Source organism: Peromyscus eremicus, chromosome 3 (assembly GCF_949786415.1).
Source record: "Peromyscus eremicus chromosome 3, PerEre_H2_v1, whole genome shotgun sequence".
NCBI lineage: Eukaryota > Metazoa > Chordata > Mammalia > Rodentia > Cricetidae > Peromyscus > Peromyscus eremicus.
This window is the reverse complement of record NC_081418.1, coordinates 142,847,879-142,862,875: the sequence shown is the minus strand read 5'-3', so window position 1 is coordinate 142,862,875 and position 14,997 is coordinate 142,847,879.

Genomic DNA, 14,997 nt, shown 5'->3' with positions numbered 1-14,997 from the left:
TAAAGACTAATAAGGTAATGTGGACTTGGGATGAGAAGTGCCCTTCTAAAAACACTATCTTCAGCCCATGTGTGATGGAGATGCTGATAACGTCTGTCTGCTAAGTGTCAGAAGAGAAGAAAAAGAACACTCAATGATGGCCAGAGAACAGAGGCCAGGGCGCTGTAGACCTGACTCCCGGTAGCAAGTTTCAAAGACACTGTCCTATGTTAATAGAATCATTACCCATCTTTTGCTCCAAGCTACTGTGTTATGGGTTTCTCTCTTGGACCCTGACATTCATGATTAGCACAGTACTCTCCATAACGGAAGCAGCTTCCTCTGGCTTTGTCACAGCTGAGCCTGCAATGACCACAATCCTGATGCAGACACCAGGACCATCTTATGTACATGAAACTCTGAGATAGAGGACTAAGTGTTCCAAAGGCTCTCAGACTAGGGTACCCCTCTTCTGGAGGTGACTGCAGAGTTCATTTTAGGAGGTGCAATGACTTGATGGCTTTGCACACTGAACCCTTTCAAAGGCCTCTTTGGCTTAATGAATAAGTCCATAAAAAGAAGGTTCTGGAGCTGGGAGATGGCTCAACCGGTAGAAGGACTTGTCTGGCAAGGCTGATAGCCTGAGTTCAATCTCTAGAACCCACATAGAGGCGGAAAGACAGAGCCAACTCCACAGAGCTGTCCTCTGACTCCACACATGCATCCTGGCTCATGTGCCTACACACACATTATACATGCACACACAAATGCTTTTTCAGATCCTTAGAGAAAAGTGGAATCTTTGGATGTAAGAAGAGGTTAGCTGCATGTGGTGGCTCCAGCTTGTAAATCTAACACTGGGGGGGCGGGACATGAGGCAGTAGGAATGCCCACAAGTTTGAGCCCGCCTGGGTTACATAGTGAGTTGCAGGCCAGCTTGGGATTATAGAGTGAGACCCTGCCTCAAAAACAAAACAAGAGGGCTAGAGAGTTATCTCATTGGTTGAGAGTGCCTGTTGCTCTAGCAGAGTACTGAGGTTTGGTTTCTAGAACCCACTTGGCAGCTCACAACCACCTGTAACGCTAGCTTCAAGGGATCCTACACCTTCTTCTGACCTCTGCAGGCGCCATACATGAGTGTGGTGCACATACATGAAGGCAAAGCAGTCATACACATAAAAAATGTTTTTAAGGCCGGGTGGTGGTGGCGCACACCTTTAATCCCAGCACTCGGGAGGCAGAGCCAGGTGGATCTTTGTGAGTTTGAGGCCAGCCTGGTCTACAGAGTGAGATCTAGGACAGGCACCAAAACAACACAGAGAAACCCTGTCTCGAAAAAACAAAAACAAAAACAAAAAAAAATGTTTTTAAAATAAAATTTTTAGGCCAGGCAGTGGTGGTGTGTGCTTTTAATCCCAGCACTTGGGAGGCAGAGGCAGGTAGATCTCTGTGAGTTCAAGGCCAGCCTGGGCTACAAAGTGAGTTCGGACAGCCAGAGGTATTACACAGAGAAACCCTGTCTTGAAAAACCAAAAAGTAAAAAAAAAAAAAAAAGAAATAATTTAAATATGGTAAGGTCAGGGTTTTTAAAAATTGGCCATTTTTAGCTAGAGGAAAAAATAGTTTTGAGGAAAATGTAGTATACAAAGGCAAGCTGAGCGGTATTGCCGGTGTCCTATGGATAGGAATAAACATAGAATTCAAAAGCATGAACATAATTCACTTTTCACATCTGTAAGTGAAACATGGAATTTAGAATAATGAACATCCTCGTCACCGACCCACTTTTTTTTTTTTTTTTGTTTTTTGTTTTTTGTTTTTCGAGACAGGGTTTCTCTGTGTAGCTTTGCGCCTTTCCTGGGACTCACTTGGTAGCCCAGGCTGGCCTCGAACTCACAGAGATCCGCCTGGCTCTGCCTCCCGAGTGCTGGGATTAAAGGTGTGCGCCACCACTGCCCGGCACCGACCCACCTTTTAAAACTATATTCTCTTCTTCAGACTGAGAAAGCATGGAGAAAATTTCCCACAATTCTAACCTCAACCTTCAGTTTATTCAAAGTTCCACCGAAATTAAAAAAAGAAAGAAAAGCAAAGCAACAAAGCAATAACAAAACCTGGAAACTCCCCACTCTCTGTTTCTGATCAGTCCCTCTTACTAATCATTCACATGATTATTTGTTCATTTCTTCCTTCATTTTTAATGAGCCCTTAGCAGATGCCAGACTCTGGGGACACAGCGGAGAACAAGAGTGACCCAAGTCCCTGCTGTCATGGAGTGGTGCTCACACTCAAGTGTGGAAGGCACACAATACACAAATAAAGAAGTGTACTACGTCATGTTGTTGTGAGTGCCAAAAAAGACAGAAAGAGAAGTTGGGGGAGGAAGGGGAGAGAGAGAGGGGAATGACGGCCCATGCTGCTCCAACAGGAAAGGACTCTTCAATAAAATGGCATCTGAGTAGAGACCTGAGTGGGGGAGGGCATAGACCATGGAAGTTCCTGTGTTCCAGGTGGAGGAAATAGCAAATCTAAAGTCTCAGAGGTTCAGAATATCCTTGGGATGGATGGTTGAGGGACAACAAGGGAGCTAATAATCCAGACATGTAGTGACGGGGGCTGGGTGGTCGACGATGAGATCAAACAGGAAAGCAGAGGCTCGGATGACGTACAATTCATTATTCCTACTGAAGTCGGTCGTCTTTGAGCAGAGTTTTGATCTGACTTTGGCCAACTTCAACTCCTTTGACTGTTGAGTGGGAAGTACTCCAAAAAGGTAAGAGAGATGTAGGGAGACCAGCTAGAGGACCCTACGGCACTCTAGGTACGGAGGCTCAGCCCAGGGCGGTAGCTGTGGATGTGGAGAGATGGGGAAAACTGATGGGATTTGCTAAAGCTTTGGAAAATGTCTGTGTATAACAGAGAGGAGACCATAATGATGAAGGTTTTGGCCAAAACCACGAAAGAAGCTGTTTGCTGAGCTGGGTTTGACTAGAGGAAGAACAAATTTTGCTTTAAACATAATAGGTTTGGGCCAAGCGTAGTAGCATACACTTGGAATCCTAGCACTGGGGAGACAGAGGTAGGAGGATTGCTTCAAGTTAAATTTTTTTAAATGTTAAATCTGAAATGTTTATGACATCCAGATGGAAGTTTGAATAGGCATTTGGTTGAAGTCAGGGGAGAAAGATCTATGCTGGAAATATGAATTTGAAAATTTTGAGCACATAGGTGATATTAACACCATAGGTCTAGCTAGACCCACAGCATTTGGGAGGTGAAGGCAAGAGGGCCAGTAGTTCAAGATCACTTTCCATCCTCAGCTACATAGCAAGTTCAAGGCCAGCCTAGGCAAAGGAGACCTCGGTATTTGTTCTGTTTTTAAAGAAGCTACAGGATGAAGTTAGACAGAGGGGTTAAAAAACCTAAGCAGTAAGCACTAGGCCACTACAACTTTTAGAAGTGACCCAGAAACCATATAAAAGTGTTTCTAGGCAGGAGAGAGCATTTGACCAAATGCAACTCATAGGTCAAGTCAAAGGAAGGGTGGGAACTCACACTCGTGTTCAGTTGACCTTGATAAGAATGTTGGAGCAGAGTGTAGTGGTGCATGATTTAATGCAAGCACTCTGGAGGCAGAGGCAGGAGGATCTCTGTGAGTCCCAGGACAGCCAGCCGGAGCTACATAGACCCTGCCTCAAAATGAACTAACTAACTAGATAGAAAGAAAGAAGCGTGTTGAGAGAGTGGAAGATGTAGATGTGGAAGGCTGAGAAGAAAGCTGTGGATATGCCCATGTGGAAAACAACAACAACAACAAAAACAACACGAAAGCTGAAGCAGATGATAGGCCTGATGTCATGAAGGCAGTTTGGGAGCAGGCCAGAGAGAAGCCAGCACTGAGGTATGGCTGCCAGGGGAGCAAGAGTTTTAAAACAATGTCACATAGGGCTGAAGGGCAGCTTAGGGGAGGACAGTGTGTTTAGTGTGTACAAGGCTCTGGGTTCTGTTCCTAGTATTGAAAAAAAGTGTCCCCCATACTGACTGCCTCTCTTCAGTTCCATTGATTGGTTTTATACTGCTACCTTCAATTTCTCTTATTTTCTTTCTTTCTTTTTTATTTGTTTGTTTATTTATTTATTGAGACAGTGTTCCTCTGGATAGCCCTGGCTGTCATGGAACTCACTCTGTAGATCAGGCTGGCCTCAAACTCATAGAGATCCACCTGCCTCTGCCTCCCTGAGTGCTGGGATTAAAGGCATTTGCCACCACCATCTGGCTAATTTCTTTTATTAAATTTAATTTTTTAAACACAAGACTATATAGACTAGGCTGGCCTCATGCTTGATGTACAATTGAGGATGGTCTTCAATTCCTAATTCTCCTGCTTCTACTTCCAAAGGCTGAGATATATCACTATACCTAGCTTATTTTCTTAAATTTCGTAATACATTGCTGTGCCAACAAATATCTTTATACTTTTTAGAAAGCTGAGTGTGGTGGCTAATGCTTGTGACCTTTAGAAGGCTAAGGCAGGGGGACTGCCATGAGTTAGAAATTAGTCTGGACTGGCTTAGGTGTTGTGTTAGTTAGAATTTCTATTGCTGTGAAGGGACATCATGAGCACGACAACTCTTATAAAGGAAAACATTTAATTGGGGCGGCTCACTTATAGTTCAGAGGTTCAGTCCATCATCATCATGGTGAGACATGGCAGCATGCAGGCAGACATGGTGCTGGAGAAGGAGCTGAGAGTTCTACATCTTGATCTGCAGCCAACAGGAGTCTGTCCACACTAGGTGTAGCTTGAGCATAGAAGACCTTAAAGCGCACTCAACAGTGACACACTTCCTCCTACAAGGCCACACCTACTCGAAGGCCACACCTCCTAATAATGCCACTCCCTTTGAGCTTATGTGGGCCAATTACATTCAAACTATCACAGGTGTTAAAGACCCTGTTTCAAAAAAGAATTGAAAATAATTTTTTTTTTTTGAGACAGTGTCCTATTTAGCCCTGGTTGACCTAGAACTCCCTGTGTAGGTGAGGCTGCCCTTTAACTCCTGATCCTCCTGCTTCAAATATTGGGATTGAAGGTATGTGAAAAAGGCTTCAAGCAGCTGTTTTTCTTAGCCAATCACAGCAGCATACCATCTTCTGAACCCAGAAAAATAAAGTGTAAGTCATTATTACAGATTCTTATTATATGAAAAGGGCAGCAAGGTGGGTGTTTATGTTTTGTTTTTGGTTGTTGTTTCCAGTTATGTCTCACTATGTAGCCACAGATGGCCTGGAACTTGAAATGTAGCCTAGGCTGATCTGAAACACTTGGTCTTCCTCCTGAGTGCCAACATGCCTGGCTGTACTGATTTTTCACAAAAAGCCTTTACTAATGCTATGCTCACTGTTTCTGATCTATTTCAGTGGGTTGGATATCTCCAAGGCCAAATGCAATGTACAACTTTCTGCCTCTCCCTTAACTTGGAATTAGATTTTTTTTCTGACCTAGAATATAACTCAGTTACTTCAGACTAACTTTCTTTGCCTTTCTTTACTGAAAAGGCAGAAATATCCAAGAGTCAGGCCCTCTGTGGCCAAAGGAGGACAGAAGACAGTAATAAGCTAGAATTTCCTACTCTGCCCTGAGCAGAACACCCTGGAAGCAGGAATATGATCGACTACGGCTCTGCTTAAACAGCATGGCATTGCTAGGCCAGAACCATCAGCTTCAATTCTGCAAATATTCCAAACCACAACTGTATTGTAATCTACTTTCCTAACATACCTACAAGCATTTTAATCCTCAGGTCTAGAGAGATAGCTCAGTTGTTAAGAGCACTTCCTGTTCTTGCAGAGGACCTGGGTTCAATTCCCAACACCCACATAATAACTCACAACCATCCATAACTTCAGTTTCAAGGGATCCAATGGCCTCTTCTGACCTCAGCAGGCATTAGTAATACACGTGATACACAGACATACATGTGAGCAAAAACACTTATACACATAAAATAAATAAATCTAAAAAATTTTAAGTAAAGTTTTAATCCTTAGAATTTTTATTATTAGTAGTAGTAGAAGTATTTTGGTTTGGTTTTTTGAGATGGGGTTTCTCTGTATAGCCCCAACTGTCCTGGAACTTGCTCTGTAGACCAGGCTGGGCTCAAACTCAAAGATCCTTTTGCCTCTGTCTCCTGAGTGCTGGGTTAAAGGTGTTCACCACCAGGCCTAGCTTAATCCTTAGAAATTTAATTGAACTCCAAACCTTCCAACATTCTACCTGCTAAACTTTTTCCCACAGTACAACATAATAATATGAATTTAACATTTAATTTATGATAGGGTGCTGGGGGATATCTTTCTGTACACTACTAATTGTCTGTATAGTTAGTATAACCCTTAAGAAGCACCTGGGCATGGTGAGACATGACTGTTACTCCAGCACTTGGGAGGCAGAGTCAGGAGAATTAAACTTTAAGGTCAACCTCAGCTACACAGCAAGTTCCAGGTCTGGGAAACATGCCCCCTCCCCCCCAAAAAAAGAATAATTAAAGTTAAAAGGTGACTTGTGAGCTGGGTGTACCCCTCACATATTTGTGCACACATCTATATATGTAAATATGCACGCACCACACACACATACAAAACCATCATATCTCTCTCTCTCTCTCTCTCTCTCTCTCTCTCTCTCTTATCTATCTATCATCTATTTATTTAATGTGTATGAGTGTTTTGCCTGCATGTATGTCTGGCCTTCAGATCCCCTAAAACTGGAAGTGTGGATGGTTGTGAGCTGCCATCTTTCCAGCCTCCTATAATGGCCATTAGTACAGATTTTGCCCTCAAAAAGGAAAATGGTTACTAAGTAAGTCAACCTTACACTCCCAAAAATTAGAACTGAGGGGAATGGAGAGTTTACTCAGCAGTTAAGAGTGCTTATTCTTCTTGCAGAGAACCGAGTTCAATTCCCAGCACCTGCAAGGCAGCTCATAATCATCAGTAACTACAGTCCAGGGGATCTGATGTCCTCTTCTGGCCTCCATGGGCACCTGACACAAACATTGTGCATGAACATACATGCAGGCAGAAACACTCATACACAAAAAAATAATTAACAAAATAAATATGTAAAAACAATTAGAACTGGAAGGTTCTTCTGTTAGAATCAGAGATAACAAAAATAATTAGAACTGGAAGGTTCTTCTGTAGAATCAGAGATAACAGAAAGAAGAGGCCAGACAGACAGAGTGAAGTTGTGCAAGGACCTGCAGTCACAGTGTACTGTAATGTTTAAACATGGACATCTATGACAAGGTGTCTGATCCCCCAAACTTCTAAGAAATCTTCTATTCCTGTTTTCATGTGACCCTTATAGCCGGGTGGTGGTGGTGGTGGTGGTGGTGGTGGTGGTGGTGGTGGTGGCGGCGGCGGCGGCGGCGGCGGCGGCGGCGGCGGCGGCGCACACCTTTAATCCCAGCACTAGGGAGGTAGAGGCAGGCGGATCTCTGTGAGTTTGGGGCCAGCCTAGGCTACATAGTGAATTCCAGGACAGCCAGAGTTACACAGAGAAACCCTGTCTTAAAAAACTCAAAACATTAAAATAATAATAAAAAAAGCACATGACCCTTGTAAATGTCCCTTAGACCAGTTTTTCATGTTCTAAGAACTTGGCAGTATGATTAAGATTCCTGTGGCACACATGAACACACATTACACACGTTACCTGTGGTGACAAGTGAGACAGACCCTTTCGTCCAAAAGACATAATTCAACCATATCTCATAGACCTAGTCAGAGGTAGGTCCAAATTATGCTACAGACACTCTCCATGTGGTCAGAAGCAAGTCAGACTTAATACTCCATATCCAAGACAAGCACACAGTTAACCGAGCCCAGCTGACACAGAGCAGTCACAGTTTGATTTGATCATTCTTTTGATGTATTCCATTCTGTCCTTATGTATCTGTTGATAACCTACAACATGTCAGGCATTATGCTGGGTGCTGCAATCACAGACACAAAGAAGCTCCACAGACAAATGAGAGTAGGTATCAGTGGGGAAGGATGAGATACACCATAGAAAACCCAAAACAACGGGGCCAGTGAGGTGGCTCAGCTGGCAAAGACTCTTACCATCAACTTTGATGACGTGAGTTCAGTCCCTGGGACCCACATGGTAAAAGGATAAAAACAACTCAGAGTTATACTCTGACCTCTAATGGGTACAGTGATTTGACCAAATGTAACTTAAAAAAAAAAAAAAAGAAGAAACAAATTATAGAAAATCTAATCTGTAATAAACACAGTTCTCATTTCTTAAATGGTAGGTTCTCTTTGGCATTCAGATTTTTCTGACAGAACTCCTCTACCCACATACAGTCTATCAGTCATGATGAGGTTTGCATCAGTATACTGTTTAGCCAAGCGAAAACACAAAGACAGAATTAAATCACAGCTCCTCAGTGCCTTGATCACTGGTATGTGGAATGGCCTAACGAGATTGTCAGGATTCATAATGACCAAATTCAATGTAACCACTGTTTAACACAAGTGCATTTGACAGGACTTCAGTGTGATACGATGTTTTAGACTTGAGTTATATATCCCTTAGTGACTTTTCCTCCTTTGTTTTCTTTTGTTTGAGACAGTGTGTCAGTATATGACACAGGCCGGCCTGGGAGTCACTACAGGTATGCAAAGCTGGCCTCGAACTCCAGACCCTTCTGCTTCAGTCTTCCGACTGCTGGGTTTGCAGGCCTGCCTTAGGTGATTACCAACAGAAGTAAACAGATGAAAAAAATGTTAAAAAGAAAGTAAACGCATGTTTAAAATAGAGGACGAAAGGGAGGAGGAACCGAGTAAAGAGAAAGGGAGGTAAAGAAAACAAGTCTTGACTCATCACAGGGGCTGAAGGGATGGTTCAGTGGCTAAGAGCACTTGCTACTCTTGTACAGGACCTGGGTTCATTTCCTAGCACCCACATGGTAGCTCACAATCGTCTGTAACTTCAATTCTGGGGGATCTCTGCTGGCTTCCAAGGGTACCAGGCACGCATGCATAAATGCATGCATGCCCAAACAGACATGCAGTACATGTAGGCAGAAAGTCATACACATAAAATAAAAATAAATGTCTTAAAAATATATATATATGATTCATCATTGTTTGGATCCAGATTTATCACAAGTCCGTGTTTACCATGGATATAGTCATAACTGCTTAAAATAAAATTTGAAAACTGCCATGTGCCTACTCTAACGTTCAGTCTGACTTTCTAACACTACTCATTCTGAGAGCTCTGCTGGACTCTGATAGGGTGTGGAGATGTGAGTCAAACCACCAGCTCTTGGGGTGGGAGTATATCTCAATGGTGGCGCATGTGCACAAAGTCCTCGGTTCAGCTGGCACAGTAATCCCAGTACTGGAGAAACTGGGGCAGGAGGATCACCACAAGTTCTAGGCCAGTCAGGCTGCACAGTGTGTGCCATGATAGCCTGAGGCACAGAGTGCAGCCCCACCAGAAAAAAAAAAAAAAAAAAGACAAGACAGCATTGGGTTCCCCAGCACCAAAACAATAAAATCCTTTACTCATTTCATAACACTGAGTTATGTGGTAAAGCTGCAAAGTGTAAATGAAGGTGTGAAACCACTTTCTCCTATGTATGTTGGGGTACAGAAAGATCAAAAAAGCAATATCCAGTCAGACATTGTAGCACACCCATGTGACTCCAGCTACTGTTCAGGCTGAGGCGGGATTTCAAGTTCAAGGCCTGCCTGGTCAACATTGGGAGAGCTTGTCTTAAAAAACAGACAAGCTGGGCGGTGGTGGTGGTGGTGGTGGTGGTGGTGGTGGTGGTGGTGGTGGTGGTGGTGGTGGTGCACGCCTTTAATCCCAGCACTTGGGAGGCAGAGCCAGGCGGATCTCTGTGAGTTCAAGGCCAGCCTGGGCTACCAAGTGAGTTCCAGGAGAGGCACAAAGCTACACAGAGAAACCCTGTCTTGAAAAACCAAAAAAAAAAAACACCAGACAAAACATGGGCATGATTCTCACATATGTAATCCTAGCACTAGGAAGGCCAAGGCAGGAAGATCACTGAGAATTTGAACCAGCCTGGGCTACACAATGAGTTCAAGTCTAGCCTGAACTCTGAACTGTATAGTAAGACTTCAAAACAAAATAAGGCCAGGGAAGTACATGCCTAGCATATGCAAGGCATGCATACACACACACACATACACACACACAAATTTTTTTAAAGCAAACTTTTGGATTTGGTTTTAAATTTTGATGAAACTGTATTTGTTTGCTTTAGCGTGAAATCAGTACTGGAGATTGAGCCCAGGACCTTGTACATTCTAGACAAATACTCTACCACTGAGCTATAGCCCCAGTCACAGTTTTGCTTTTTATTTTGACTCGGTGTTTCACAAAGTTGCCCAGGCTGGCCCTGAACTCTTTCTGTAGCTCAGGCAAGCTTTGAACTGCAATCCTCCTGTCTCTTGCTCCTATCTATTTGGGGCTGTAGGCCTATGACACTAGGTCTGGATGAAACTACATTGTTTTTGTTTTCTTGAGAAATAATATCTATCATTCTGTAGCCCAGGCTGGCTCAGACAGGCATACATCACTATACTTGGCCTGAAACTGCTGTCAATCCCAACAAATGCCCTTAAGGGAATGTATGTTCAAGGAAGCAGCACCTGTTCCTGGATTAAAGGCTCTAAGGCAGCATGTCTAACAGAAACAGGGACACAAGCAATTTGGGTTCCCTAATGGCCACATTTTTACAAAGTAAAAGTAAAATAGAAACAAATGAAATGTCACTTCAGCATGTAATGAATATACAATTTATCAAGACTTTGTTGCTATTGTTGAGACAAGGTCTCAGTGTGTAGCCCCAGCCGGCTTCAAATTTACAGCCATCCTCCTGCTTCAGCCTCCCGGGTCCCAGAATTACAGATGACTCATCACACCCAGGTTCTCGACTTTTATATTTCCTTTTTCATACTGATTTTCTGAAATCTAGTATATTTTATGCTTACAATCCATCTTCATTTGGATCAGCACAGTTCAGTGCTCCATAGCCAGAGTGCTGGTCAATAACAGAGGGTATTTTTCTATCACAGTGGGCAGAAAACCTTAAAAGGCTATGCTAGTACTTCCAAATGCCAGTTGAGATTTCCTTGTGTACTTTTTACCACCACACTATTTTTAAGGTCCCTAGGTAAAATTTAAATGGACTGTTCCTAACTCTAAACTTGTTATTTTTAGAGGCAGTTATTTATGACAGGGTCTCACAAATAATAAATAGCCCAGCCTGGCCTTGAACTCCTGATCTTCCTGCCTCTGCCTTCAGACTGCTGGGACAACAGGTGTGCACCACTATGATCAGCTTAAAATGTTACTTTAAAGAACGTTATTTTTCTGTGTATATACTTGTAGCTCAATATGGAAGTTCAACATATGATGGGGTTCTGAGTAATACAATACAAATGAATATCTATTAAGTCATATGGGGGAGAAACTGTCCTTATAAGAGAGACTTCAAGAGGAACGCTGGAAAGCTACCCACACTCCTTATCCCTTACGTATTTAGAAAGATTAAGTAGCTGGCTCCTGTCTCAGCCTCCTGAGTGCTAGGATCAGAGGCGTATGCCACAATGCCCAGTGGCCTCTTTCCTTCTTTTTGGAACATTTCCTATTGAGAACATGTGTAGGGGTGTGACAACTACCTTGGGATAATGACAAAAGATTCTTTAACACAGCGGAGATAACAGAAGGGCATTCTTCTTATCAGAGATGTAAATTTATGAAGCCAACCATGCAGACACGGGGCAAAGGGAGGCAAGGGCAGAGCTCCCTATCAGAAGGTAGAGTGTGTCAGCAAGGTCCTCAACAGGCTTTGCCTTAACAGTAACAAACCAAACCGGCCCTTCTTCCTGCCTTTCCCTCCTTTGTTGAAGGTTCTTTCCCCCATCAGTCCTTTTTTTTAGACAGGGTCTCTCTGTATAGTTCTAGCTGTCCTGGAACTCGATATGTAGACCAGGCTGGCCTCAAACTCAGAGATTTTCCTGCCTCTGCTCTGGGATGCTGAGATTAAAGGCATGCACCACCACACCCAGTCCATATCATTTCTTAAGATATAACAAGTGTGTTGGATTACCTGCCCTCCCCCCCAGTACTTAACAAGTACTTACTTAGTATAGAGCTAAAAGTGACAGCAAAGATTAAAAAAAAAAAGTCCCCCACCACCCACCAGAAATATCCAAAATGTGTATTCACTCAATATGTGGGCACAAACGACAGCAGAGTTTGCAGTACTATACAGTGTCATGATAATCACAGGCAAATATGCTGTACTGGCTGGTTTGTGTGTCAACCTGACACAAGCTAGAGTCATCAGAGAGGAAGGAACCTCAGTGAAGAAAATGCCTCCATGAGATCCAGCTGTAAGGTATTTTCTCAATTAGTGATCAATGGGGGAGGGCCCAGCCCATGGTGGGTGATGCCATCTGAGTTGATAGTCCTGGATTCTATAAGAAAGCAGGCTAAACAAGCCATAGGGAGCAAGTCAGTATGGAGCACCCCTCCATGGCCTCTGCATCAGCTCTTGCCTCCAGGTTCCAGCCCTGTTCTGACTTCCTCCAATGATGGACTGTGATATAGAAGTGTAAGCCAAATAAACCTTTTCCTCCCCAACTTGCTTTTTGGTCATGGTGTTTCTTTGAAGCAACAGAAAGTCTAACAAAGGCACATGCCCAGAAAGTTGGTTGAAGAAATGGTACTCAGAAGTTTTTTAGTTACTGATTGTGAAAACTTTTAAGTATATTTTCTCAGTTACATAGGAGAGTAAATGGGTGATCATTACTCTAGTTCACTTCCTTTTCTTCTCTCTTTTTTGGTTTTTCAAGACAGGGTTTCTCTGTGTAGTCTTGGCTGTCCTGGCACTCACTCTGTAGACCAGGCTGGCCTCAAACTCAGAGATCTGCCTGCCTCTGCCTCCCAAGTGCTGGGATTAAAGGAGTGAGCCACTACTTACAAGAGAGACATTTTGTTTGACCACTTACCGGTCCTACACTAATTTTTTATCATATGTAGATGCCAGGCTTTATCTACTCTTTTAGAGAGAGAGAGAGAGAGAGAGAGAGAGAGAGAGAGACAGAGAGAGACAGAGAGAGGGAGAGAGAGAGTTAGTTTTTAGTTTGTGTGTTTCCCTGCATGCATTTATATGCATCACATATAAGTGCCCACAGAGGCCAGAAAAGGGCATTGGATCCCCTGGAGCTGCCAACTGGGTACTAGGGACCTGACTCCAGTCTTCTTCAAGAGCAGCAAGTGCTCTTAACCACTGAGCCATCTCTCCTGCCCTGAGTGTATGAACTCTTCATCTAACTCTCATATAGAAATTCCATTAGAGACATATCATAATGCTCGAAACAGTCTTTCAGGGTGGTTATGGTGGAACACTTCTATAGTCCCAGTACTTGGGAGAATGAGGCAGGAGGGTTCCAAGTTTGAAGCCATCCTGGATTACACAGCAAGACCCTCTCTCAAAACAAAAACAAAAACAAAACACCCCCAAAACCAAAACAACAAAAAAAACAAACAATAAATTACCATTACAATATGTTCTTTTGTGATCGCTGTCAGTCTTGACAAAGTAAGCCCTCTTTCTGAGTTAATCATAAATATGAACAAGAAATTCATACACCTTTTCTATATTTTTTCCTTAATGAATAAAATGTCAGTTCAACATAGGCTTAGAAAACTGGTTATCATCTTACCTCAAGTAAAGCTATTGTTCCTGTAGATAATAGAGAATGTTGAAGTAAGTTCCCACCTGTATCTGTTTTTAAGACAGGGTCTCTTGTAGCCCAAGGTGGCCTGGAACTCAGTGTGTAGGTGGGGATGACCTTGAATTTCTGGTCCTGCCTCTACAGCTGGGAATACGCAGACATGTGCCACCAGGCCCCATTTCATTCAGCTCTGGATGAGACCTGTGGCTTTTGTGCAAGGAGCCTACCAACTACAGACCCCAGCAATCTATATTACCCCCTTTTCTTTTTTGCCATGTACCACCATACCCAGATGGTACAGAAAAATGGTTTAAAATACTATACTTAATCTAACTATCATATTGAACATGAAGAAAATCCAAAGGCTAGCTTTTGAGATGATGGCTTCTCTCTGTGACTCGTTTTGGGGAGCACGAAAAGCCTTGAAAAATCTGGCCATTTGTTCACATACATACATTTTCCTCTTTTTTACTGATTGAAATGTCACTTTTCTAGTAGGAAATGTTACAAATTTCAAGTCTTCAAATTTACCAGTCAGAAAATAACTAAGGTCTAATAAAATTGTCAAAAACACCAATTGTTTTTAAACCTAGAAAAATACCCAGGCTAAGCTTATTTATGGTTTTTGAGCATACTGGAATATATCAATAGAAATTCTTTCACAAAACTTAAAAAAAAAAAATCACTTTGCCTCTACTTGCAAATGGATAATCACACCTAAAATAATCTAAATCAAATGTGCTTATCAGATCGTACTTTATAAGCATTGTCGAGTCCACTCGAAGCGAACTTTGAATGGACACTCAAACTCTTCAAAACCAGCATTTAGGCTTCTGCTTTATCTGGCAACTGCTTCTAGTGTCAGCTCTTTCTAGTTTCAAAATTTGCATGGCTGCCTTTCTGAGTTTGCTTCAAGAATCAGTCTTAAACCATGCAGGAATTGCTCGAACTCGGGGACCTCAGGGTCAGCCTGATTTGCATCTCTGCCATAGCAAAGTCCATCCTTTAATTAGGTGACAGCGCTGCCAGCCTTCGCGCTCACGTTCCGCTGCTCCCGTTAGCGGAGGTGGAGTGCCCAGCATCTGGGCCATGTGTGCTCTTGCCTCTGACACGACACCGACTTCTGGGCGTTGTTGTTTTCCTTTCAGCCCTCCGAGCTCTCAAGCGCACACTGCGCCGTCCTACACCTCCGCTCCTCGCTCCCTAGTCCCGGGACAAGCAGGC